Source organism: Callorhinus ursinus, unplaced genomic scaffold (genome assembly GCF_003265705.2).
Source record: "Callorhinus ursinus isolate GAN/ISIS: 27379988/994484 unplaced genomic scaffold, GSC_fseal_2.0 scaffold6, whole genome shotgun sequence".
Classification (NCBI taxonomy): domain Eukaryota; kingdom Metazoa; phylum Chordata; class Mammalia; order Carnivora; family Otariidae; genus Callorhinus; species Callorhinus ursinus.
Window position 1 is genome coordinate 7,108,757 of NW_027397068.1, and position 25,462 is coordinate 7,134,218.

The following is a 25,462-nucleotide window of genomic DNA, read 5'->3' on the forward strand; positions in this document are numbered from 1 at the left end:
TCGGAGGGGGAGATGAACCATGAGAGAGGATGGACTCTGAAAAACAAACTGAGGATTCTAGAGGGGAGGAGGGTGGGGGGATGGGTTAGCCTGGTGACGGGTATTAAAGAGGGCACATTCTGCGTGGAGCACTGGGTGTTATGCACAAACAATGAATCATGGAACACTACATCAAAAACTAATGAAGTAATGTATGGTGATTCACATAACAATAAAAAATAAAATAAAGATATTTTTAGATTCCAAAAAAAAAAGACTCATGTCTTCTCTCAGTTTTGCAAACCTCCATTCTTTCATTCCTTCAAATATTCTCTCTCCTAATTTTTATAATTTTCTCCTTTCAGAAACCTTATTAGGTGTATGTTGGACGTTACTATTCTATCCTCAAATCTTTTATCTTCTCTTTCATATTTTCCATCTCTTTTACTCTGCCTACATTCTGAATAATTTTTCTTGTCTATTTCACAATTCACAAATTCTCTCTTTAGCTGTGTCTAATCTCTAGTACCTTGAATACACTAATTCCTAATGCCTTAAACTACAGTGAGTTTTTTTTTTAAAGACTTTTTTTTAAGATTTTATTTATTTATTTGACAGAGAGAGACACAGTGAGAGAGGGAACACAAGCAGGGGGAGTGGGAGAGGGAGAAGCAGGCTTCCCTCTGAGCAGGGAGCCCGAAGCGGGGCTCGATCCCAGGACCCTGGGATCATGACTTGAGCTGAAGGCAGATGCTTAACGACTGAGCCACACAGGTGCCCTGAACTACAGTGAGTTTTGATTTTAAATACTAAAGGTTATATTTTATAAATACTATTTTTCATAGTATTCATTCTTGCTTTATGGTTTCTATGTCTTCTTTTATGTCTATATAGAAACTTTATTTGTTGACCTTCATTAAGCCTTGTTAGGGAACTCACTAGCTTAACTGTGTCTCCATTCCTTTTTTTAAGCCATACCTACTCAAACCACAGAGCTCACTGAATATTTATGGCCAATGCTATCTAATCTCTAGTTTGCTGATGCATGTTCCTTCCCACCAATGAAGCTGTATGCTCACCATGAGTCTATTGTGTTCATCGCTAAAACTCTTATGCCTAGGGGCACCTGGGTGGCTCAGTAGGTTGAGCGACTGCCTTCGGCTCGGGTCATGATCCTGGAGTCCCGGGATCGAGTCCCGCGTCGGGCTCCCTGCTCGGCGGGGAGTCGGCTTCTCCCTCTGACCCTCCCCCCTCTCGTGCTCTCTCTCTACCATTCTCTCTCTCAAATAAATAAATAAAATTAAAAAAAAACTCTTATGCCTAATATTTTATCATGTATGTAAGTAAATTAAATATCAATAAATTAATGAAAAATGGATGTGAAGGGAAAGTTGTATATTTTCTGAAAACCAAATCTTTGAAAGATCTGATAAAAGCAAATTGCAAAAATTAGATATGTGCAATAACTGTTAAAGAAATGGAAAACTTATAAAAATCTAGAATGCTTCCACCCTCAAAAAATTTGTAATTGTCTTTAAATTTCAGTGAGCTATAAATAAGAGCTTTGGGAGACTGGGAGTCTAGATAAAGTATTATTGGTAAGGTATCCAGGAGTAAAACCATGAGAACTCCATTCAGCTCAAACCAAAGGCCTTAACTCTCTTTACATTTGCCAATGTAAAGATTGGCAAATGAATGTATATGAAAGTTAAATAAAACTTTTAACACAGAGACATTTCTTAATTCTGATTTTATCTAACTTTTTAAATTAACCAAACAATCTTTGGAGTTATGATTCTTCTGTTTGTGGCATCTGCTAACTCTCTCCCATGGTAGAGAATTTCTGTGTATGTGTGGCAATCTGGTGTCCTAGTGGTGGAAAGAAGACTGTAGAGTAGCACATTTGCCTGTCCTGAAGTACTGAATATGTCATGAATTCCAAACAAGTTTTTATTTTAAATTACCTGCTTGGACTTCCCACATCACAGCAATATCTTTCTGCAGTTAAGAGAAGAAGCTGAGTAAAAGGATATCAAATGCTGCATGCTGAACCTAAAGAAATGTTTCTAGCAGTTGAGGTGCAATGAAAATGACTAAAGGATCTCAATAAACTAAACTCTCAGTAAATAGAAAGATGATAAACAGATCATCTGTAAAGTACAACTCTAAGTGTTACAGAGAAACAACAGTGAACTTCCTACATTTCAGAAGCATTGGATCATGGTCAACACACATACATGTTTAATAAAGAAAAACCATTACATTTATTATTTTATTAAAGTAGTTGAGCTCTATAAAACAAAAGGCTTCACAGTTTTTATATAATATCCTCCTTTCCTAACCACTATCATGACATAACATTATTATAATGTATAGACCTGCATCAAGTCCCCTGCATATGACATGACTTGGTCACAATATCTTCTTCTTCTTAAAGATTTTATTTATTTATTTGACAGAGAGACACAGCGAGAGAGAGAACACAAGCAGGGGGAGTGGGAGAGGGAGAAGCAGGCTTCCCACGGAGCAGGGAGCCCGATGTGGGGCTTGATCCCAGGACCCCGGGATCATGACCTGAGCCAAAGGCAGACGCTTTACGACTGAGCCACACAGGTGCCCCTGGTCACAATATCTTCTTTAAGACAACTGAGTTTGCAAAATAGTTCCCAAGTATTTCTAGAAGGATTTGCGTAACTGGCACCATATACCTTTCACGACAATGAGCTCATAATTCGGCACTTTCACATGTTGGTGAAAGCATTCTTGATTGCTTAGACTCTACAGAAAAATATGGGAATTGTGCCAACGACAGTCATAGACTCTTATGCTGTCAGAGCCATTTGCTATGCTTCTCTTGCTCTACTCTAGATTGCAGGATTGGGAGGTGAGGGGAGATGGAGCAGGGGAGTTGCACTACTGGTCCTTGCAAGCCATGTTCCTAGCATCATATAAACTGGTTTCCAAAGGGATTTGGCCAATGAGAAGCATAGCCACAGATTGGACAGCAGAAGGAAAAATTCAGGATCTTTGTTCTCTTCTTTTCAGCATCTGGTGGCAACTCTGCAATGGCTATGATGCCGGCTCCTGACTCTTGCTATCAGCAGCATTATTACCCCTTCCTTCCCAAATGTCTTCAGCCTATGAATGGTAATGACTTCTTGCAACTGCTAAAATTTGATTACCTCACCATCCCCTTTAAATGATCAGATTCTCCATCGCCTACGTAACCAAGCTCTACATTAAATCCCCTCTGTTGTAAATACTCCATTTTTTTTTCTTCTGGTTAGTTCATGATCTAAGCAGGGATTACATTACAGTGTCTACATTCTAGAATTTAAAAATATTTTCTTTTGTTGAGGCCTGTCTTGATTTTTTATCTAAAAATATCTAAATATCTTGATTTATCTAAAATCTTACTGCAATTATGGGCTGGAAAACAATATTTAGCTTAGCTCTTAATATTTAAGTTCTTAAGACCTGCTCTTTGAGTTGTTTATTCATTAATTCATAGTATCCTATAGACTGTCATTTGGATTATAATTGAGATTCAAAGAAATTAATTAGGTTGTATAGCTAGTCAGGTAACTCTAAAATTTTTGAATGTAAGTGAAATGATACATACTTAACTACAGAGCTGATCACCTATGTTTTGATGTTGTGTATATAGTAGATGCTAAAACTTAATTTCTGATTTGTTTTAGTATCAGTTGATATAAGTCAATTGAATAAGTTGCTATGTACATTCTTTCCTTTTCCTATATGTCACATGTCATTCTGTAAATGACACCATTTCATAAAACCAGTTCTATCAGATGTATATGATATGGGGAGGGTAAGAATGTGTAACTGAGTTCCACAATAATCCAACGTCATTCTTTATTTTAAATTTTCTCTTTTTAAATTTTACCAGGGTTGCTAAGATAGTGAAATTAATGGTTCAAAATTCTTTCTTCTTTCATGTATCCTACAAAATCTATGATGGAGATACTAATGAAAATGTAAAACACTAAAGCCCTATCTCATGAAGAATAAAAAAAAAAAACAGAAAGGGAATAACCTCTAGGCTTTTGAATTATGAGGTGCTGACTGTAAACACTTGCCCAGACCCATCAAGCTGCTCTGGGTTCATCCTTTGACAGAAGCTTCAAAGCCACTGTTGAGGGTTTGGGAATTTAATTTCTGTACTTAAGATTTAAACACTGTGTTTTCAAGAGTTCTGGGACAAAAATCAAAATATTCCCATATTAATATACCCAAGAGAAACAATACTGACACAAGAAAAATGAATATCTAATGACATCTTAGCCATTCAAAACATTTCATCCTTTAAAAATGGAAATATTTGATAAAAGAAGTGACTTTGATGCTGTGCTGGTCACAAGGAAAAGTATGGTTATTCTTGGATGTCTCCCTAAATAATAGTATAATGAGGACACCTAACCTTTGACTCACTGAAGCAGAGCCTATTCCCTATGGGAAAGCACATTTTAGAGCAATGAGATACCAAAATGGAGAAAACAATTAGCTGTTTGTTCTTCTGCCATCTAGAAATAGCTGGTTGGGCAGCCACATGAAGTAGAATCCTCAGTAGATAAAGGAGAGCAGTATTATTTGGCAGCCTGGTCTCTAAACCATAAAGTGATATCAGTATTGGTCATGTCATCATATAATGACCCTGGTAGATGGGTCATCTGAATTAATCAGCACAGAAGTAGAGTATTTGCATATCTGTGGACCTGTATTCTCTGACCCAGCAATCTTACCCTGTCCCAACATATCTGGAAAGTGGCCGAGTGTCCATTTCACTGTGAAGTATGTTGATGTAGCCATGGATGATATTTTCCATCCCACAAGTGAGATTTAGCAATACCTAGAGGAATGATCTCAGCAGATCTTAAAACTCCTGTACCTAGCAGTACTTAGTCAATTAAATTGAGTATCTTTCAGGCTTTTTTTTTTTTCCAAATAAAGACATCATGGAGAAGAAATGTAATATGAGGCCTATATTAAAGCCCAATATTATGTGTTGCCCTGATATCCGGTGCAATCCTCAGGCCTAATCGCAAATTCCCCTCCACGCCCTGTTCCTGTGGATGAGATTGCCTAGCCATATGACCTTCCTTATCAAGGGGACCAGGCACAGTGCCTACTTATTTCTGAATAGTGGGCTTCAATTTCCTGCCAGTTTGAGGGATTATTCAAACAAGTCAGGCATCTCCTGTGGAAACCAGACCCTTAACTTGAAACTTCTGCAGCCCTTAGTTTATCACTCTGTTCCCGAGTGCATCCCTTACGACCTTTCATGACATGTGATGTCCTCTTGCCCTGGGGTCTGAGTCTATGTAACTAACAAACTCCTGTTGATCTCATCTGTTCAGTGTCGGACATTGTGTGTTTGGCCATCCCCCTAACCCCAGGGAAGGAATCCCTCCTTCACCAACAGGGTGAAGAGGTGGTGATTAAAAGAAAGAGTCAAAATTAATATTTCCTCTGAGCTGATGAAAACTTTCCAGTGTTGAGATTGTATTCTGGATATGAGATTCAGTTTCTATCTGATCTGATAAGAAACTTGTTATCCTAACTCTCTGAAGATCTGTCCTCATAGTTTATAATAATATACTGCTATTACCACTACTACCATTTATTTATTTGTGTCAGACACATGCATCATTCTATTTAATGCTTTAATCCCCCATTTTACAGCTAAGGAAACTGAAGCACAGAAAGGTTAATATAGTTTCCACATAGTCATAGTGTTAGCAAGTGGCAAAGTCAGGAGTACATCTAACTTGTTTTGCTTGTTTGTCTTTTACCTTCAGAGTTTCTGTGTTTAACCACAAGATTATACCACCACCATCATTCACTGCAATCAATATAATTATCAATGAACTTCCCTTGAAGCCTTCAAATCATGATTAGAACTCACAAAAGAGTGGGGTTCCTGGATGGCTCAATCAGTTGAGCGACTAACTCTTGATTTTCGCTCAGGTCATGATCTCGGGGTCCTGGGAATGAGCTCCCCACCAGGATCCATGCTTAGTGGGGAGTCTGCTTATCCCTCTGCCCCACCCCCAACTCATGCATGTGCACGTGCACATTCTCTCTCATTCTCTCTCTCACAAATAAATAAAATCTTTTAAAAAAAGGATTGCTTAGAAACCACTAGTAAATGGCAAACCACTTTAATTCAATTGAATTAATGAATACTTATGATGTGACAAAATACTGAGCACAATATATGGTTGTTAAATTTAATTATTGATTTCTTATTAAAGTGCACTTATGTCTAGAGTTGTAAGGATATCCTACCAAAGTCAAGTAAAACCCCTAAGCAGAATCAATAAATATATGTAGAATGAAAGGGTAAAACTAGTATTGTTTTGTACAAACTACTATTTAAATGGCTAAAAGCACTCTAAAGTTAAATTGAAAATATTACCAAATGAGAAGATAAAAATACAAAAAGTTAAAGATTAAAGGAAAAAAATTCATGTCATATTTAGTCCCTAACATATTTCTAAGATGATTCTAATTTTAAAACATTTTCTCTAGAGACTCTTTTGAATTCCCCATCTCAGTTTTATTTGGAATTTGAACTTTGTAACAAAGAGATTTTCTTTCATAGAGTCAGCAATTTAAAAAACAAAGTAAATGTTATTGCTTAGATGGACTGGCTTATTTCACATGGAACCAGTCAAATGGAAAATGGAAACTTTTGCTTTTTCATTTTATAGATGAAAGATGCACCATGGAAAAGTGTGCCAGCTATGTTTTGGGGTCCACATACACCTCAAGGTCTTTGTCACTTTTCCAATAGCTTCTGAGCTGGGACCTATCGGCTGCTTTTTGGTACAGTCTACGTTTATCTATATCTTTACGGGAGAAATGTCAAGGCATTTTGTAGGGTATTCACTAATAACTAAATAAAGTGGGTGTGTTTGCCCACTTGCTGTTGCTTGGCTGGTTTCATAGCCTTCTTGACCATGTGGCTTCCTCATCACCAAGACTGTGTTGCTGGTCAGATGAGAGAGTCTCCTTACTTCGTGTGTGAATAGGTCACGCACATGAGGCAATTCTTGTGTGCAGAAGTGATTTTCAAGATATGTAACAACCAGTACAACACAGGTACCCACTGAACAGACCGGACAATGGAGCAGAGTCCTGAGCCATTAACTCTTTACTTGCCAGATTCTAAGGAGGTCCAATGGGTCCCAAGGGAAAACACAAGAGTTACATGTGGGAAGCTTGGGGCAGTGGATGTTTTCCATCTGGTTCAGTATTACTTCAGTATTTTAATAAAAAACATAGCTAGACATGTGTGTTCTTAGTGCAAAGCATCCCTAAATATGTATGTGTATGTGCATGTATAACATATATAATATCACATAACATAATATAATAAATACAATATAACATAAAAGACTTGAAGTGCCTTTTTATGTGTCTGGAATTTTTTCCCAAACATTTACAAAGGAAAAGTCTCCCGTGACCACAAGATCTTATCTCAATTAGTTGTACACCAGAACTCTTCAGTGAGCCACACTGACAAATGAGTACTGATGAGGGAATTTATCCAAGATGGTTTTAAAAGTTAATAGGAAGAAAATTTTAAATGTTTTGATGTGGCTCCTTTTGGAAGAGACCTTTTTGGGATAAGCAAAGTGAATTAGAAAAAACTATGGATGTTCTTTTCATCTTCATCATAATTGATTCTACCTGTGATCATTTTGGGTCCGGTTTCCTATACATATTTGTAATATGGGTTTCATTTCCATAAAATGGGAACATAATAAATATAGGATTTACTAATGATTGTTTTATGTGGCTGCCAATCTGCCAAGTAGCATTCTTAATTATTGCCAGGAAACTAGGCATTTTCCAAACATATGTTTTGGATTTAAGACTAATATGTCATGTCAGCCCTCTCTACTGGACTGATGGGAGCCCAGTGGGACTTCAGAGTGTCTGCTTTGGAGGGTGACTTTTGGGGGTTAGATAAAAGCACTAATAGGAGGAGATAGAGCAAAGCATCAAAAGTTTCTGAAAGCAAATCCTACAAAGAAATACATCAAAGAGTTATGTTTTCATTATAAACTGATATTCTTACTAGATGAGGATAGAGTTCGATCTTCCTCTAGAAGCCACGAGTAAAGGAAACCAGACCCTAACTTACATTAATGAACCTAATTGCAAGGCTCTTGTCTTCTTTGAACAACATAACCAGGAGTTTTGCCTCAAATTTAAAAAAAGAAAAAGAAAAAAAGTATATGTGGCTTTTTCATTAGCCTGTGCAAACCTGGTATGTTCCATCAAAGAATTTATTCCATGACTTGGAAAAAAAGGAAACTGAAAATCAAAAGGATCTGGTCCAAATGAGCTATATTTTTTAATGTTTCCCTCAAAAATATTTTTCAAGTCCATGGAAATACCTTTCGGTGGTTTTAGTTTGTTCATCCAACACATGCTTTACTTGTAACCCACAGTTTCCTGATTCTGGCCAAAGAGCTAACATACCTGCTAAATACACGTGTAAATGTGAAACAATTTATTATCGACGTGGAAGCATATCTTGTTCTCAATTTTTTTTTTTTTAGAAAAATATATTTAGTATGGAATACCTCAATTCTGGTCTTTGGATATTCAAGTGCTATTTCTATAGGGCTTAAAAGAGGTAGTACTTTTTCTCTAATTCTCTCAGCTAGTTGGGTAATTTTCTATTGAATTTAATAATGACTTACCAGTCTTTACTTAGTTACTGTTTTTTTTAAACATGAGTATTGTTATTAATTTAGAGAACTCTGAATGCAGATATGTTTTATTTCAATATCTGGTTAAAAGTGGTGTTTAAGCACTTCATGTGGCAACATGACTTCTGTAATGACAAGTTCAAATACAAAAATGAATGCAGGGCATTTTCTGGGCATCGTGCTGTCTTCCTGGGAAGTGCTGAATGACACACACAATGTTTACTTTTCCCCACAAATGCATCAAATGCGTTGCATCTGCAGCCAATACTTAGAAATGGTATTTGCATACATCAATGACATAAACATGACTTTACTATCTAAAAATGTAAGGAAACATCAACAGCTATAGATGACTATGCATAATCTGAAGAGAAGAATTGTTACTGTAGATAAGTTTAAGGCTCCAGCCCAAGTAAAAGCCTTAGAATTCAGCATCATCTTTGTCTCCTATATACTATCGTCAATGTATTGAGCTGGAAACTAGGATTCATCAGTTTGACAAATTACATTTAACATCTTATGCTTAAATTTAATAAATTTAATAAGAGATCATTTAATAAACAGCATGTGACATGACTGATGATGATATAAGTAGGACACTGTGCTTTACACCCCTGGAGACAAGTTTTGGGTTGAGAAATGTCAGAGGAAAATTAGCATTTTATTGCAAGTTTCTTTAACAACTTAGACATTATTACTGGAAAAAGAATTGCATGGAAAATATGTGTCAACAAAACCAAGGAATTTCAAAAATCCTCAGATGACCCCAAGCAGTCGGACTTTGTTTTCTTCCTCCTCCTCCTCCTCCTCCTCCTCTTCATCTTCCTCTTCCTCCGCTTCTCCCTCTTCCTTTTTCTTCTCCCTTATCTCACAGTTCTGGGGTAGTTAATGAAAGGTTTAGAAAATAAATCCCCTCGAATTAAAATGTTTGCAAATAAAACAGCCTATCTGCTAACGTGCCCAGGGAATTTGGCAGAACCCTGGGGGGAGGTGTGGTTAGTTTTCTCAGGTATTACTTGCAAACACCGGCAGAGAACGGAAGCGAACTCCTCCCCCGCTAAGGCATGGTCTCACATCTTGCCTTGTGACAGCGTTTCCCAAGTATGTTTTTTAAATCTTTTTTTTTTGTAGCATCGAGTTTTTATTTAAATTCTAGTTAGGTAGAATAACAGTGTAAAATTAGTTTCCGGTGTAAAATTAAGTGATTCATCACTTACATTCAACACCCAGTGCTCATCACAGCAAGTGCTCTCCTTAGTACCCATCAACCATTTAGCCCATCCCCTGCCCACCTCTCCTCCAGCAACCCTCAGTTTGTGCTCTATAGTTAAGAGTATTTTATGGTTTTCCTCTCTTCCCCCCCACCCCTGTGTTCATTTGTTTTGTTTCTTAAATTGCACACATGAGTGAAATCATATGGTATTTGTCTTTCTCTGACTGACTGATTTCACTTAGCATAATACTCTCTAGTTCATCCTTCAAATTGCTTCAAATGGCAAGATTTCATTCTTTTTTCTGGCCAAGTAATATTCCTGTGTGTGTGTGTGTGTGTGTGTGTGTACTATATATATATATATAGTACACACACTAGTGTGTGTGTGTGTATATATATATATATACACACACTATATCTGATATATATATATGTACATATATATATATATATATCTCTCACCACATCTTCTTTATCTGGAAGAAATGGATGAATTCCTAGAAACACATACACTACCAAAACTGAAACAGAAAAAAATAGAAAGCTTGAACAGACCAATAACCAACAAAGAAATTGAATCAGTAATCAAAAATCTCCCAACAAACGGAAGTCCAGGGCCAGATGGCTTCCCAGGGGGAATTCTACAAAACACTTAAAGAAGAGTTAATACCTATTCTTCTCAAACTGTTCCAAAAAATAGAAATGGAAGGAAAGCTTCCAAACTCATTCTACAAGGCCAGCATTACCTTGATTCCGAAAACAGAGATTCCACTAAAAAGGAGAGTTACAGACCAATATCTCTGATGAATATGGATGCAAAAATTCTCAACAAAAACCTAGCAGATCGGATCCAACAGTACATTAAAAGAATCATTCACCACAATCAAGTGGGATTTATTCCTGGGTTGCAAGGGTGGTTCAACATCCACAAATCAATCAATGTGATACAATACATTAATAAAAGAAAGGATAAGAACCATATGATCCTCTCAACAGATGCAGAAAAAGCAGTTGACAAAATACAGCATCCATTCATGATAAAAACTCTCAACACAGTAGGGACAGAGGGAACATACCTCAACATCATAAAGGCCATGTACGAAAGACCCACAACGAATACCATGTCAATGGGGAAAAACAGAGAGCTTTTTCCCCAAGGTCAGGAACCAGACAGGGTTGTCCACTCTCACCACTGTTATTTAACATAGTACTGGAAGTCCCAGCCTCAGCAATCAGACACCGAGTATGTTTTTTGTTAGCAGGGCCAAGAGCTCTCCATACCTCACTCAAAGAAAGAGACTCCTGATGAAAGACTTTTAGGGAAGACTACATAAAGAAAATGAAATGGCTGTGCTTTTTATTTATTTATTGGTTGATTTGTTTGTTTGCTTAACAATAAGACCTTCCTTTAGCAGGTGTAAATATCTCTCTGAATCAATGAACTATTTTGCATTGTCACAATCCCAAATGGAAAGAACACAGGCTTTGCGGGGTTTCAAGATGAGTATGAATCTGTTCAGACCCGAGTGGTTTTCTTAACCTTTCTCATCCTTTTGTTTTTTTAATATGTAAAATGAGCATGGCTGGAGCTTCCTAGCATCACCAGGAACAGCAAACACAACTGTGCATGCAAAGTGCTTGCAAGATGCTTGGCACGTGGGCAAGCTTCAACGAATGGCTGTGATGATTCTGATGAATGTTAACCCTTGCAATGCCAACCAGTCTGTAGGCACCAGGCCACAGCATTAGCCCATGGAATGTGACCTGGCTACCTTGGCAGAGGAGTATTCTCAGTTTAAAAGAAAACTGTCAGGGATGACACAGCTCTTCTCTCACCAGATATTTCTCCCTTAGGATTTGTCAACTTTTACCCAGTAGGGGCCATGGATATGAGCAAAATTATCTTGTGATTAAAATGTCCAGAATCAAAAATTCCTTCAACCCCAGAACCTAGAGATAGCGAGGATTTTCAGAGGAATTTGGCTGAATTTCAGAGGTTTTTACATTGATTTTGAACACTTCTTCTTGTCCAAATACCACAAGCAGTTGAAGCCTGGACTGATCATATGGATTGCATCATCTGACATTTGTTTGTATTTGTGCATTTGGTACTATGAACCTTTTCATCATGGTTAGGTATAAATTCCATGGAAATTTTAAAATTTATATTAGAGCAGCAACACTAAACTCTCTCATGGCATTTATATAAAATTCATTTTCTTAGCTATTAAAAATTATTCATTTTGTTCTTCATTCAGTTATTCATTTCTACCCAGACAATTCTATTACTTTATCTGGAATATCTATTTATCTCTGCCCATCAAACTCTTACCCATCCTCAGCTCTCTTTGCCTTCAGAAATCTATAATAACCTCTCCAGCCAGGGGCAACCCTCTTATATCCCTCCCACTGTAACCTTCACAGAATTCAGATGGCGTGTGTTACCCACAGATGTGTTACCAACTGCCTTGGAAGGGAGTTTTATATATATTATTTAGATATTTACATCTGCCCTCAAACACCATAGGTACCCTGAACCACACTGAACCACAGTTCAGTGCCTTGTACATAAATGGTTCTCAAGAAGTGTTCATACACTTCTGTGGTTACCAAAAGGTTAGATAGTTATTGATAGCATTTTTTTTGTTTTTTTTAGTACTGTATTACTTCTGCCCTGTTCCAAAAGTAAAGATAAAGAAAATATCCCCCAACTACTGTAGAAATTATAGGTAGGTTTTTTAACAGGGTAGAGAGAGAGAGGTGAAAACATGTAGTCCAACTCTTTCTCCTCTTTCTCCATGCATGGTGCTTGGACTTATCTGGGATGTGTCCTTAACATGTCATCACACATCAGAGAATCCCTGGATGGAAATGAGTCATTAAATAAAAGCAGAAATATTTCTTTTCCTCTACTTTTTAAAAAAAAATACATAACTTTTAAAATAGTCACTGTTTTGTATTCATTTTCCAGATCTTTTTCCATAGTCAAAAGTTATATAGAATTGAGATCCATGAGTGAATGGCTCCAGGAATTTTGAAAATGATGAAAATAAAATTAAGAGGAGATTTTGAAGATCAAAAAACAAACTAAAAGCCCATAAGCATCTCTAAAGCTCATGACTGTCACCTTGAAATCTGATTTCTGAGTTCAACACAAGCAAAATGACTCCTGCAGAGTGACGACAAGAAGCAGTAAAGTATACCCTGTACCCTGTACTGTCACCACTTGAAATGGTAACAGAAGCACCCTGGCCTGTGTGCCCACTTAGATAGGGGCATGGGCATGGAGAAGAAAACAGGGCCACAGATGGGTGATTTTCAACCAATTAGAGCATGAAACACAAAGTACCAAATAAGAATAGATTGAGATAGAAAAAATCAGTAGAAAAGTGAGCCTAGGAATCCTATGTATTTAAATTCAACTAAATGTGATTAAACAACAGGGGTTAAACTGAATACTCAGCAACCAGGATAGGTTTAGAACAACCATCTAACTTACAAAAGAAACAATTTGTGCCGTTCAGGAAAATGAAACATTTGAGGACATACTAGAAGAAGAGTTTGTCCCCAGCATCCCTGAAAATCTCTCGGAGAAAATAAACCAGCCTCTCTGAGTATGGCTTGGACAGCTGCCCACCCTGCCAGGTTCCATGATGATGGCACAACTCATTCCCAAGACAGGCTTGGTCAGCAGAGTGGAAAGACCCTCCAAAAGGCATGCTGATGCAATGACTTCCCTAAAAATGAGAGTATATGCTTGAAGATGATACATCTCCAGGGAATATAAAAGCTAATTTGACATTTATCAGTAGTTTTAAGATGGAAAAAAACAAAATAAACACTTAGAGCAAATGGAAGGCAGAAGCATGGAGCACTGAGGAAGAGAGGATGATTCTTGGGGAAGGACATTCCTTACAATACTGATGGAAATCTATTCAAGTGGAAGAAATCGAAGTATGAAGAACCATCTCTTTTTTCTTTTTGTAGCTGATGATACTCATTAAGATCAAAGAGTGCCCACGTACCCTGAGAAATATCGTTTGCTAGGCATATAAATGAATGAATCGATGAATATGCATTTATTGAACACCTGATTTGGGCCAAGCCCTGGACTAATACTTTCAAAATGATAACCTCATTTAATTCTCTCAACAGTCCTGTCAGTTAGGAATTATATGAGTAATTACATAAGAAAACAGACTCATAAAGGTTAGATAAGGAGCCCAAGGATACACAGCTCATAAGGAGTAGGGCCAGATTTCCAGCCCAGATCTTTTGAATCCAAGCTGAGATTTTTGTTCAAAAGGAAAATCAGCGCTTCCCTTTTTAAAAATAAATCACTGTTGTTGGCGAAATTGTGCTTTGGGTAGACAGATGATTCAAAGACTTGTCCAAAGAAGTTCTGGAGCCACCTTGAGACTTTTAGAATCAATCATCAAAATGGAAACAGTTTAATGACAGTCTGGGCAATTATCCCATTATGCCCAACAAACCAGGGAGAATGAGCCTTCAGCTTGACTCATGTCTTTAACTGTTGTTTCAGGAGAGGCCTGAAAGGAAAAGAGGTTATGTCAATTGTGTTTTAACAGAGTGACTAAGTTGTGAGCATTTCCAAAAAAATATTTTTTCTTCAGAGTTTAGTTTTACTAGCTTTGGAGACAATGACTCAGGCACCTCTTTGTTGCTCTGCTCTCTAATTAGCAAGTTCTAAAGACATCACCTTCAGAAAGGGAGGAAAAACAGCCTTGATTTTGTTCAAAACCTCACTCCAATCGTTCCCCTAAACAAACTTTGAGAAATGCTATCAAGCCATTAACGTAAGTTGACGAAAGGAGAAAGGACACGGCCTGTTACAACAAGCTTCCCTGGAAGCACAGGGCCAGCCCTCTGACACTATCTTTCAAAGGCTTCCAAGATTTTCAGACACCCATTTAATCAAACACCTATTTACTCCGTGACCCTCTGGAGTACCAGTCAAGTGCCGGTGGGTAAGATACACAGTTTTATCTCCACTTTCCTAACGTGAAGGGAACCCAAACCAGAACATGTTGCGGAGGGGCGGGGGGGGGGGGGGGGCAGGAGGGGAAAAGGTGACAGCAATTTTTCCAAATTGGCCTAAAGCAAGAGTTGGGCCGTGAAATTTCTTTTTTAGTCTGAAAACATTATGAAAAAAAAAAAAACATTTGTTTTATGGGCTTTTGGAAGAAAGTGCCCCAAAACCCAGGGGCAGCCCTTGGGGGGGGGGCGGGGGGGCAGAAAAACATTCCTGCTCCCAGGACCGGGGACTCCAGGAGGCCCGGCTGAGACCCACACTGCTGAGTGCTGCTGAGCTGGAGCAGTCAGGTGGGCCTCCTTCTGATAGTCAGTCCCAAGAGCGATGGATTGTAAGGGCATTTAGGCTTCATCATCACCGAGGTGTTTTCAACAGAGTAAAAATTCCTGATTACAGAGGAATGTGATGAGGTTTGTTTTACAGAGTTATCAAAAACTTTGAACATTCTAGGAGATGGGGCGCTGAATGTTACCCACCGGCAGAGTGTGGGATGACTGTACTGATGAGTAACCTCTCTTTAGAGCAATAAATGAGATGCTGTACGAAAATAACTGAAAGAGGGTGAGCCAAATGACTGCCCAGAAGCCAAATCACTCCAGCAGACAAGGTTTTTGTTTCTTTTTGTTTCTTTTTCCTGGCTGTGAGGGTTTAAAAAATATATATTTAGTTGCAACAATCTTAAAAATCAGGAGAGGTCCTGCGAAAATGCAAGTATCTGGCTCCTTTTTAAAATGGAGAGATCCGGCAATAGAAGGGAGGCCCACGCCTCAGCATGGTGTCAGCAAGCGGCTGAGGCTGAGAATTGGTTGACCCTTTAGATGGGCATGCGAGTGCTAGCTAGCATCGCAGTTCCCACAACTTCCCTGACTATGCTTAGGTACATGCCTGGCCCTGTATTTGAGTTTGAAACCCCAGTAAATAGACAGAAGCCAATAACCTGGCCCTCAAATCTGGAAAGTATAACTTCCACATAAGTGGCAAGGCAGCAATTATATAGCAATGTAACAGGGAATAAAACATTAGAATGCAGTTTAAATCACTGTAGGCCTCACATTTAAAGTTTAGAATTACCTGCAAAATAAATTGGTCAGAATGAAAATGTGTTACAAAAAAGAGATAAGAAATAGGAGCATTAACCCCTGTCTTTGAAAATGGACAACTGTAGAAAGGAGCATTTAGTTTTCCTTTCTTGCTCTTTAATTGTGTCTTGTCCTGAATCCTTTTGCAAACAATAAAGTCATAATTAACTTCAATTACCATACCTTGTCAATTTTGTCAAACCACCGTTTCCAGTAAAACTTCTCTGGTCAGGGCCTTTAGTACTTCCTAAGTAACTAATCCCAGCAGACATTGCAGACCTTGTACTACCTGGCCACTCACCAACCTCTATGAGGATCTAGACCCACACTCAGCTGTGCACCCTGCAGCTCCATGTGGACTTCTCACGAGCACATGTACATGGAACCTTCCAAGCCTTCTTCTGCACCAACGTTCCCCATCTCAGTAAATGGCAACACCGCCCCCTCAGACTCTTGTGAAGAAAGCTGGGTCAACCTGACACCTCCCTTTCTATTTATATCCAATCAGTCCCCAAAGTCTTGTTCTTGGTCTGTAGAAATAGCTTCTTTACTTTTCTCCCTACTTCATTTCTTACCATTGCCTCTAATCTGTTTCAACAGCCAAGGCGACCTCTAGAAATCATTAACCTGATGATATCCAGTTCCACTTAGAACCCATCCTAACTGATGTTGCTTCTAGAACCATTTAAAATTCTTTTCTATCTATAACATCCTTTTTTGTTTTGTTTTGTTTTGTTTTCGATAGAGAGGGAGAGCGAGTGAGGGCGGTGAGGGGAGGAGGAAAGACAGAGGGAGAGGGAGAGAGAGAGAATCCTAAGCAGGCTCCATGCCCAGCGTGAAGCCCAACAGGGGGCTCAATCTCACCACCCTGAGATCATGACCTGAGTGAAAATCAAGAGTTGGATACTTAACCGACTGAGCCACCCAGGTGCCCCTAGAACCATTTATAATTCTTTTTTTTTTAATGATTTTATTTATTTATTTGAGAGAGAGAATGAGAGATAGAGAGCACAAGAGGGAAGAGGGTCAGAGGGAGAAGCAGACTCCCTGCTGAGCAGGGAGCCCGATGTGGGACTCGATCCTGGGACTCCAGGATCGTGACCTGAGCCAAAGGCACTCGCTTAACCAACTGAGCCACCCAGGCGCCCACCGTTTATAATTCTTAACATAGCCCTCAAGGCCCCACTTTGAGTACTCTCCCAACTGGCTACATGCCAGCCAGACTGGCTTTGTGGTCCCTTCTTACTTCCGCACCTTCATGCATGCTGTTCCCATTCCTCAAATACTTTTCTCTCCTCTGCCCTGCCCCCACTCCGCACACTTCACCTCACTAACTTCTCATCCTCCCTCAGGGCTCAAAGTAGTCACTTCTTCAGTGAAGCCTTTCCCCACCTCTATGAATATAAACCTCATAACACCTGGACTTTTCCATCACAGCATATATCTGCATTATAATTATCTGATTGCTTATAAAATTTTGATATGTCTGTCTTCCCCTTTAATTGTAAGACCCATAAGGGCAGGGAATGTCTTTCCTATTTACAAACATATTACCATATTCCCACATGCCTGATACATAGCCAATGTTCCTATATTGAATGAAGGAATGGATGACCAATACCTGTCTGTCAGATAGAAACCTTAAGTGGAGATCATTATGATTTGAGGCACACTGGTTTGTTATGTTTGTTTTGTTATGCCCAAAACAGTCATAGAAACACGCAGGGCAAATTGTAACTCCAGGCACTAAGCCATAGTAACCAGTAAGTCCATTTATATGATTAACTAGGAAGATGATTATAATCACAGTGTGCCTCAAATTAAAACAGTTTTATTCGAGGCACCTGCCTGGCTCAGTTGGAAGAGCATGTGACTCTTGATCTCAGGGTCGTGGGTTCGAGCCCCACACTAGGTGTAGAGATTACTTAAATAAAGAAAACTTAAAAAAAAAAAAACCCAAACCAATCAAACAAACAAAAATTTACAGCCTACAAAATCATTGTAGGGAAAGTATAACAGCACATGAAAACCTGGATATCTATATACGTTCTTAGGTTGGTGTGTTTTCGGTTCAGAGAATTAAGTTTTAGTTTTACTCTGATTATTGATATTTCATAATGTCTGTCATATGTTGGTATTCATATGTTGCTGTTGCAAGCAAGAGCTACATGATTCCACACAAATTTGGTTCAATATTAAAATCTCTCTATATTAAATCAAATGTGTTGGATAACCTAACAAAATATTGGTTGTTCAACAAATAATTTTCAAATATGACTGCCTGGGGGAGGTTAGTGTTGCCCACAGAAATAATTAATTTTTTAAAAATTATTCCCCAAAACATTTAGTTCATCATTGATCTGTAGTTTCTATAGATTGTAGATCTGCAGATCTTTAGATTGTTCAAAAATGTACGTAGACTTAGCAAGCTATATTTCTTGAGTGTGTACTCTGTGCCAGGTACTATTCTAACTGCCTTATATACATGTACAGTTTAATCTAACAAATCTATGAAGTGGGCACTGTTGCTAATATATTCCCCATTTTACCATATGAGAAAGCTGAGGCACAGCATAATTAGTAACTTGTCCAAAGTCATACAATGAGTAAGTCATGAAGCTAGGATTCATACCTAGCCACTCTCTCTACAGGGCCTTCCTTACTCCTAACCTTCCTTACTCCTAACCTCTATGTTATGGCAATAAGTACTTAAATGAATACCTTCCTTTTTACCTTTCACTTCTGCTTCTATTCATTATACCATTGACATATACTTTCTTTAATTACCAGGGATATGTTTGGAAATTATGTCATAGAACATTCTATCATTTTCCTGTTAATACGACTTTCTATATCATATAATTATTATTTAGAATCTTGACTTTATGTTGCAAATATATGTTATAAACAGGTCACCAGTTAATTGTTATCTGATCATTTATTCCAGCTTCTTAACAATTAAAAAAATTGGGAATATCTTTGCTCCGTCTTTTTTTCAGACTCCAAGATGAGAAGATTCATATAGGTAGTTTTGTAAGACCTATGACACCTTGTTCCATGGATGAGTCAAAGGTTTTTACCCAACAATTTTGAGATTTCCTGAGAAACCACATGGCACTGAATTCCAGGCTTGTAACTCATGTGGTTACCTTGTAACTTATCAAATTCTTGTCACCCCAATCAACAGAACCTACAGAGAGAAAACTTTCTCCCTGGGTTGTTTTCCTGGTAGCTTAAAAATCGAAAGAAAAGACAAGGTCAAAAATGTGCTTGAACCAACATTTGCTTCACATTTAACTCCAGAATATTAAATAAATTCCCAAGGATTGTACTTGCCTATGTGAGGTCAAGCATGTTGTGAAAGGAGAGGATGACAATTGACCCTTTCTTAGAGCCAAACCTCCTGCCTTCCATCCCACCACTCAACTACAGAGTCAAGATCCTGAGAGTTGACAGCTTCCTCCTCAGATAAATTCCAGCCTGACCCCAATGAGCCATGTACTCATGAAACCAAAGAACTAGCAGAGACCTCTGGGACCATCTATCCCAGCAGTTCCCAAATGCTCCTGCGGCCAAGATTCCATTTATCTCCTCCCCCTCATCTCAGCCATGGGGCCATGGGTTTGGAAAAAAATTTTCAACTTAACTGGATATCTTAAATATAATTACCTATATTTGTCAATGTTGCTCATCTGAGACACATACAAATATATATAGTCTGATCTTCTAATCCAAAACCTCCACTCCCCAATGACCTGAAATAATTTCCAACCCAAAGCAAGGAAACGAGATTACCTATGCAGTCTTATAAATAAAATTCAGACTCGCTCTTAGAACCCAACCGTTGTCTTCAAGGATGTTTAGATGTCTGGATCTGGAAAATAGTGACATATCCAATGCGGTACTTTACTGAAGGCCACAGAGACATAGTGACCTCCCCAAGACCAGCCTGAAAGGTAGACCAGAAACTACACACACAATGGATCCTCCCCAATTCTAGCCAGCTCCATAGGGTATAGGCCAAGTCACAAGGGAGAATATTGCTCAGAGCTGAGATGAACTGCTCAGCCAAAATCTTATACCAAGCCCAATTTCATATCAGAAAATGAGAAAGAGCATCTAAAACAAATTCGCTGGAGTCTGTTTTGTTGAGTATAATATGACACTCTGCAAAGAGGAATGAAAATCCAGAACTATGAGAAAAGCCGGGACTTGGTTATGAACCTTCATGAAAAGTGTGACAAAAACTAATGCAAGAGGTGAGAAATATTCAGAGTGAGTGTTCATGTCTTTAAAGAGGAGGAGGAAACCCAAGGAAAACAAATTACATCAGTTAAGGCTAACAGGGTAGAGATAAGAGAAGTGAAAGAGCCAAAGGAGATAAGGTAAGCCCAAAGGGTTAAAGAGTATTAGGAGGGCAAATCTATCAGGAGGGAAAGGATGATGAGAGAGAAACTGGGGCTTCTAATAAATGAGCAAGGGCACAGAATTAATCACAAATCCAAAATCCGCTGAGATGCTGGACTCATTTTTTAAGTTAGTCTTCTTGGTGAAAAAGAAAACCAAAAAGGTAAGAGAGAAAGAAATATGATGAATTTGAAAGGAGCAAAGGCCTTAGGAAAAATACCACTGACAAAAAACAGAAGAGGATTATCCACGTGTATGAGCATGCGTGAAACCAGCCCATCCCATTTCTCTGTAGCGGTGGTGATAACTACAGGACAATATAAACCAATTATGAAACAAGTACTGGATTTAGTCAAGCAACTGGTTTTTACTAGTTTCTAAATTAAACTATTTGATTGAATTAAATCTTTGTGTGTGTGTGAATTTGAGACTTAGAACAAACATATGAAGACATTTTGGTCCAGTCCTTTAAATTTTAGACAAGGAAATTGTCACTCACGTTTTAGAGCCGAAGAAGCAGGGGTCACAGAGATAGTTAGTAGGTCCTGGAATTGAGACCAAAATCAAACAGCTGTTACTCTCAGGCAGAACTTTCTGGATTTCAAACTGATTGCTCTTAAGAACGATCTCTTATCAAGCTCCAATCATTGGCCAACACTGACCACATTATCGTATATCGAATTCTCTCAACAATCTGGTGACTTATGTATCCTACTTCTTTGCAATGAGGGAACTGAGCACTGGGAAGAATGAATAAGTGTCCAACTTTACAGTTGGTATGTGAATATTTATTAGTTAATAGATTGCCTGGTGGTCTGATGCAGATACCTTCTGTTTTAAGAAAACGTGCTAAGTGAACAATGAACTTTAAAGAAATTAGAGGTTATTCACCTCACAAATGTTCACATAAAAGCAATCACCATAGCATTCCTTGACTCCAGTGTCTTGAATTAATTTAAATATCTTAATATTGGTGGATATTAAGTTCCTTGCAATTTTATTATTTAAAATGTTAAGAAGACAAATGTAAACAAACAGTGCATCACCACACTACCTTTTTCAAATGTGAATCAGTAAGACTAAATTATAGTCAACTCTTCAGAAATGCATCTATTTCAAACAAAGTGAGACCCTCCCTATGGAAGCTAGAATCAAGGAGAATGTGATACTCCGGTTCAGCACTTCTGGAAGGGGCTTCAGCTGTGCTGCGAGGCAAAATAGTGGACCTAGTGAGGAAGGAGACAGAGAGGTTGCCTTCACGGCACATGGAACAGGAAGTTTACCAGGGGATTCTCTGCTATAATCACAGCTATTCAGGGGTCACCTGAAGCCTAGCCACATCCCACTGATTATTCCCCTAGTCATCTAGCTGTCAACCTGCCGATGACCATTCCTTTCTCCAGCTCAGAGAAACAGGAAATTATGCTTTTTGAAACTATAAGAAAAGCATCCAAGTGTGGGATAAAAAGAAATATTTATTTCTCAAACACCTTCCCAGTTGCAAAGGAAAGAAATGGTCTGACAATGTCTTTAATAATAAGATTCCCTACCCAGGAGTAAGTTTCTAAACTCATTTTGGCCAAAAAGCACATGCCTTTAATTATTCATACATATTGCTTTATGTCTTCTAAGCAATTTGCTTCTAAAGCAGCCAAACTAGGGTGTGACAGGGAAGTCTCCAGAGTTGGCTGGGTCTTGGTTCAAGGCAGCTCTCCTGTTTACTTGGTCATGTCTTCTCTCAAAATCCAGTGTCCTCATATGTAGAATGAAAATATAATGTTACCTAGTTCGTGATCACTGTAAGAATTAAATGACATAGAACACATACAATCCAGAGATGACATGCATACAAAGTCCTTAGCATGATACTTTGCAGAGGGTAAATACTTAATATACAATAGAAATTATTACTATAGTTATTTTAAAATAATCCAGCAGTCCACCAATCCATAATCAAAACATGTTTTCCCCTCTTAACAATTTGAATTTTCCTACCCTTTTTTCTCAAATAAAATTCTCATTTTCTTTGGTAAAGCAGGCAAATACATGTAATATCTGTTTTGCATATTTTTGAGAAGAAAATATAAATACATTTGATGTAGGGCATATTGTGAGTATAGACCAAGGCATTTCTAGTATCCTTCCCTTTATCAGGGAAACCAAAGCTCCATCTTCAGTGTTTCCTTGAGAACAAGCATTTCTCATCAAATCTGGTCCTAGAAAGAGAGTAATTGCTTAAGAAATGTTTCTGTTGGTGGGTATACAGTGACATGGAGAGAAATAAAGAACTAACAAGGTGCTAAGCCTGACTGGCGGATAAACCATGTCTGGCCTTGGGTTTGAGCTTCATGGCAAACAAAGGAACATTTACCAAGCCTCTCCAAGAAATGGGTGCAAACTCCAGGAAATTCAACACAAACTATGGATATGAACAAGATCGACATGAGAAAATTGATGGGTATAACCAAAAGGTAACTGCTTGGCTATAAAGAAGGAATTTGACTCCACTTCTTTGTCTTTATTATATATCTTCCAGGAAAACAACATTGCCTCTAAACTTAAGTGGTCTTGCATATTAAAAACAATGCCTTCTGCCTCTGTGAGATAGTTTGGACAATGAAGCACCATGAACCCATCCACTGCTTATATAACACATGGCTGTTTGACATTTGCCAAGCCCTCTGCCAGTGGAATTCAGACACTTTCAGCCAAAAAGCAAAAGAAGGTGAGAAACTCTGGAAAGTGATGAAGGAAAGCAGTTATGACTAAATGCCCAAGTCACTAGAACTAGAACACAGCAAGTGGGGCGCCTAGGTGGCTCAGTTGGTTAAGCGTCCAATCTTGGTTTGGGCTCAGGTCTGACCTCAGGGTTGTGAGATCAAGCCCCACGTCAGGCTCCATGCTCAGTGTGGAGTCTACTTGAGTTTCTCTCTCCCTCTCTCTCTCTCTCTCTCAAATAAATAAATCTAAAAAAAAAAAAAAAAAAAGAACATAGCCAGCCCATGGTGGGAGGAGACCTTTGAAAGCAGGGAAAGTGCAGCCTCTGGGGAATCCCAAACCAGTTGTACATTTTGTCTAAGAACAGTAGGTTGTCACCAGAGGAGAAGTGTTAGTATTCCTCAGAAAGATAATAAATGTGAAACCCTGGAGTATGTAACATTGCTAAAGCTGATTTTCCACAATTAAGGTATTTATGATGACACAAAGTTAAAAATCTATTCAGGCTCTGAGCCATCTCTCAGAGCCTGGGCTGTGGTCCCACCTGCTCATTTCAAAACCCTCTGAGCTCATGCGCCATGTCTTACCCAACCTCTAGTCTTTGTGTACACAGTGTTACTGCATCCCTTGATGCTGGTCTAATAAGTGTACAACTTCTTTAAAATCCTTCCAAAGGTGACCAATGAAGCTAGAATTTAGAAACACATTCACCAAATATTGTACTTGCTGTTTTTTAGTGCAGCCTGCACGGTCTTCTGTCTTGGTGTTCCCTCCCACACAGATTTCGGTTCCATCTAACCCAAGGGGAACACGTAAGCAGCTTTTTAATTTCATTATTTTGGTCTAATTAAGGATTGGTCAGTGTGGAGTTTTCTATAGAGAATCATTTTTTAAACACTCCAGAAATACAGCCACATGTGAAAAGTCAACAAAGGATACAGGTAGTGTTCAGAGAAAGCTTAGGGTAATATATAATTTTTCCTTTCGGTTATCCTATTGGCATTATTGAATATAGATCCGATTTTCCAGAGGCAACTGTTTTCAGAGAGGATTTCTGTAGCCCAGGCTCTCTGCTCCAGCAGCCCATCAGCGACATGAAAAATCCCTCAGTAACCTTTAGTGTGATGGTAGGCCAGAGACCAAACATATTTCCTTCTTCTCTTCGCTGATCCTGTTTAACGTAAGATTATGAGCGTTTGCTCTTCCTCCAGAAAAGGTTCCTGCCATCCCTGCTTGGTGCCTTGTTCCCCGGCTTGCTCGATGGCAGCAGGCACGAGGTCCTGAACCCCTGTCCTCATGCAGGCCAGCTATTTTCTCAGCCATTTGCTTTTCTGGAATGTCCTCCCCGACTCAGCCCCAACACGAAGATTGCTGTTATCAGTGCTCAAATACCAGTCACTCCCCTATGAAGTAAGCCGAGATACGCCGGCAGTCCCAGCGAGGCAGGGAAACGCGGGCATCATTAGTTTTCAGGGTTAGAAATTCACTGTCAAGCTCCCTATCTGTGGGGCCCTCCCAGATAAACAGTAGATGGGGGCTCCCAGCACATTCCTTTCGCACTCACTAATTCCAGGAGAACGCTCTGCTGCCTAACCCAACGCCAGTGCATCTCCTGAAGCCCACTTGCTCTGGCGGTCGGTCCCTCTGGCCTCCTGGTAGTAATTAGGAAAATGTTCTCCCTGGCCTCTCAGCTGTGATGCTGTGGGGAAATCTACAGCCTTGTCAGTTAATATTCAGGGCTGGGCATTTTACCCTTACGAGAAACGTTATGGACAATTCAAGTTATTTCACAAGAGGCTACACATCGGAGATTCACATGCATAGGATTCCTACTGCTGGAATTTCTAGTCTAGAACAAAACATGTACTTACCCTTTTTGGATGTTTCAAATGATTTTTTGAAAGGTGAATAAAATTTAGAAGTTAAAATCCCCCATCTCACCTAACTATTCTTTAAACAATCTGCCATAACATTGTCAGTATTCCATAAGGGCTTTTCCCCTCTTGTTAAGTCATGTTCTGATCTTAGAATGCTTTCCCAATGACAACGACAAAAAATCGGTTTTTCAATTGGTCATACACCTTGACTCTCTCCTTTCCAAAGGTGCCTGTGGACAACAAGGAGAGTCATAAATATAGAATGGAGGCAGATATTAGCCCACAATGTCTGCTTTTCTCTTTGGTGCCTTCCCAGCATCTTAGATAAGATTTGTTTCTGAAATCCATCCATGCCATTGTGCTCACGGTGAATCTCCTCCATCTTCTCT

The 25,462-nt window shown here is 38.8% G+C and overlaps 1 long non-coding RNA gene across 1 annotated transcript in view; it reads right to left on the reverse strand.

The window, feature by feature from the left end:
* Positions 1–9,519: 9,519 nt before the first annotated feature.
* Positions 9,520–25,462, reverse strand: part of LOC112814431 (uncharacterized) — a 73,558-nt gene continuing 57,615 nt past the window's right edge. Inside the window, exon 3 of the long non-coding RNA XR_012378407.1 lies at positions 9,520–9,602. This is a non-coding gene — a long non-coding RNA (uncharacterized lncRNA). The remainder of the gene's footprint in view (positions 9,603–25,462) is intronic.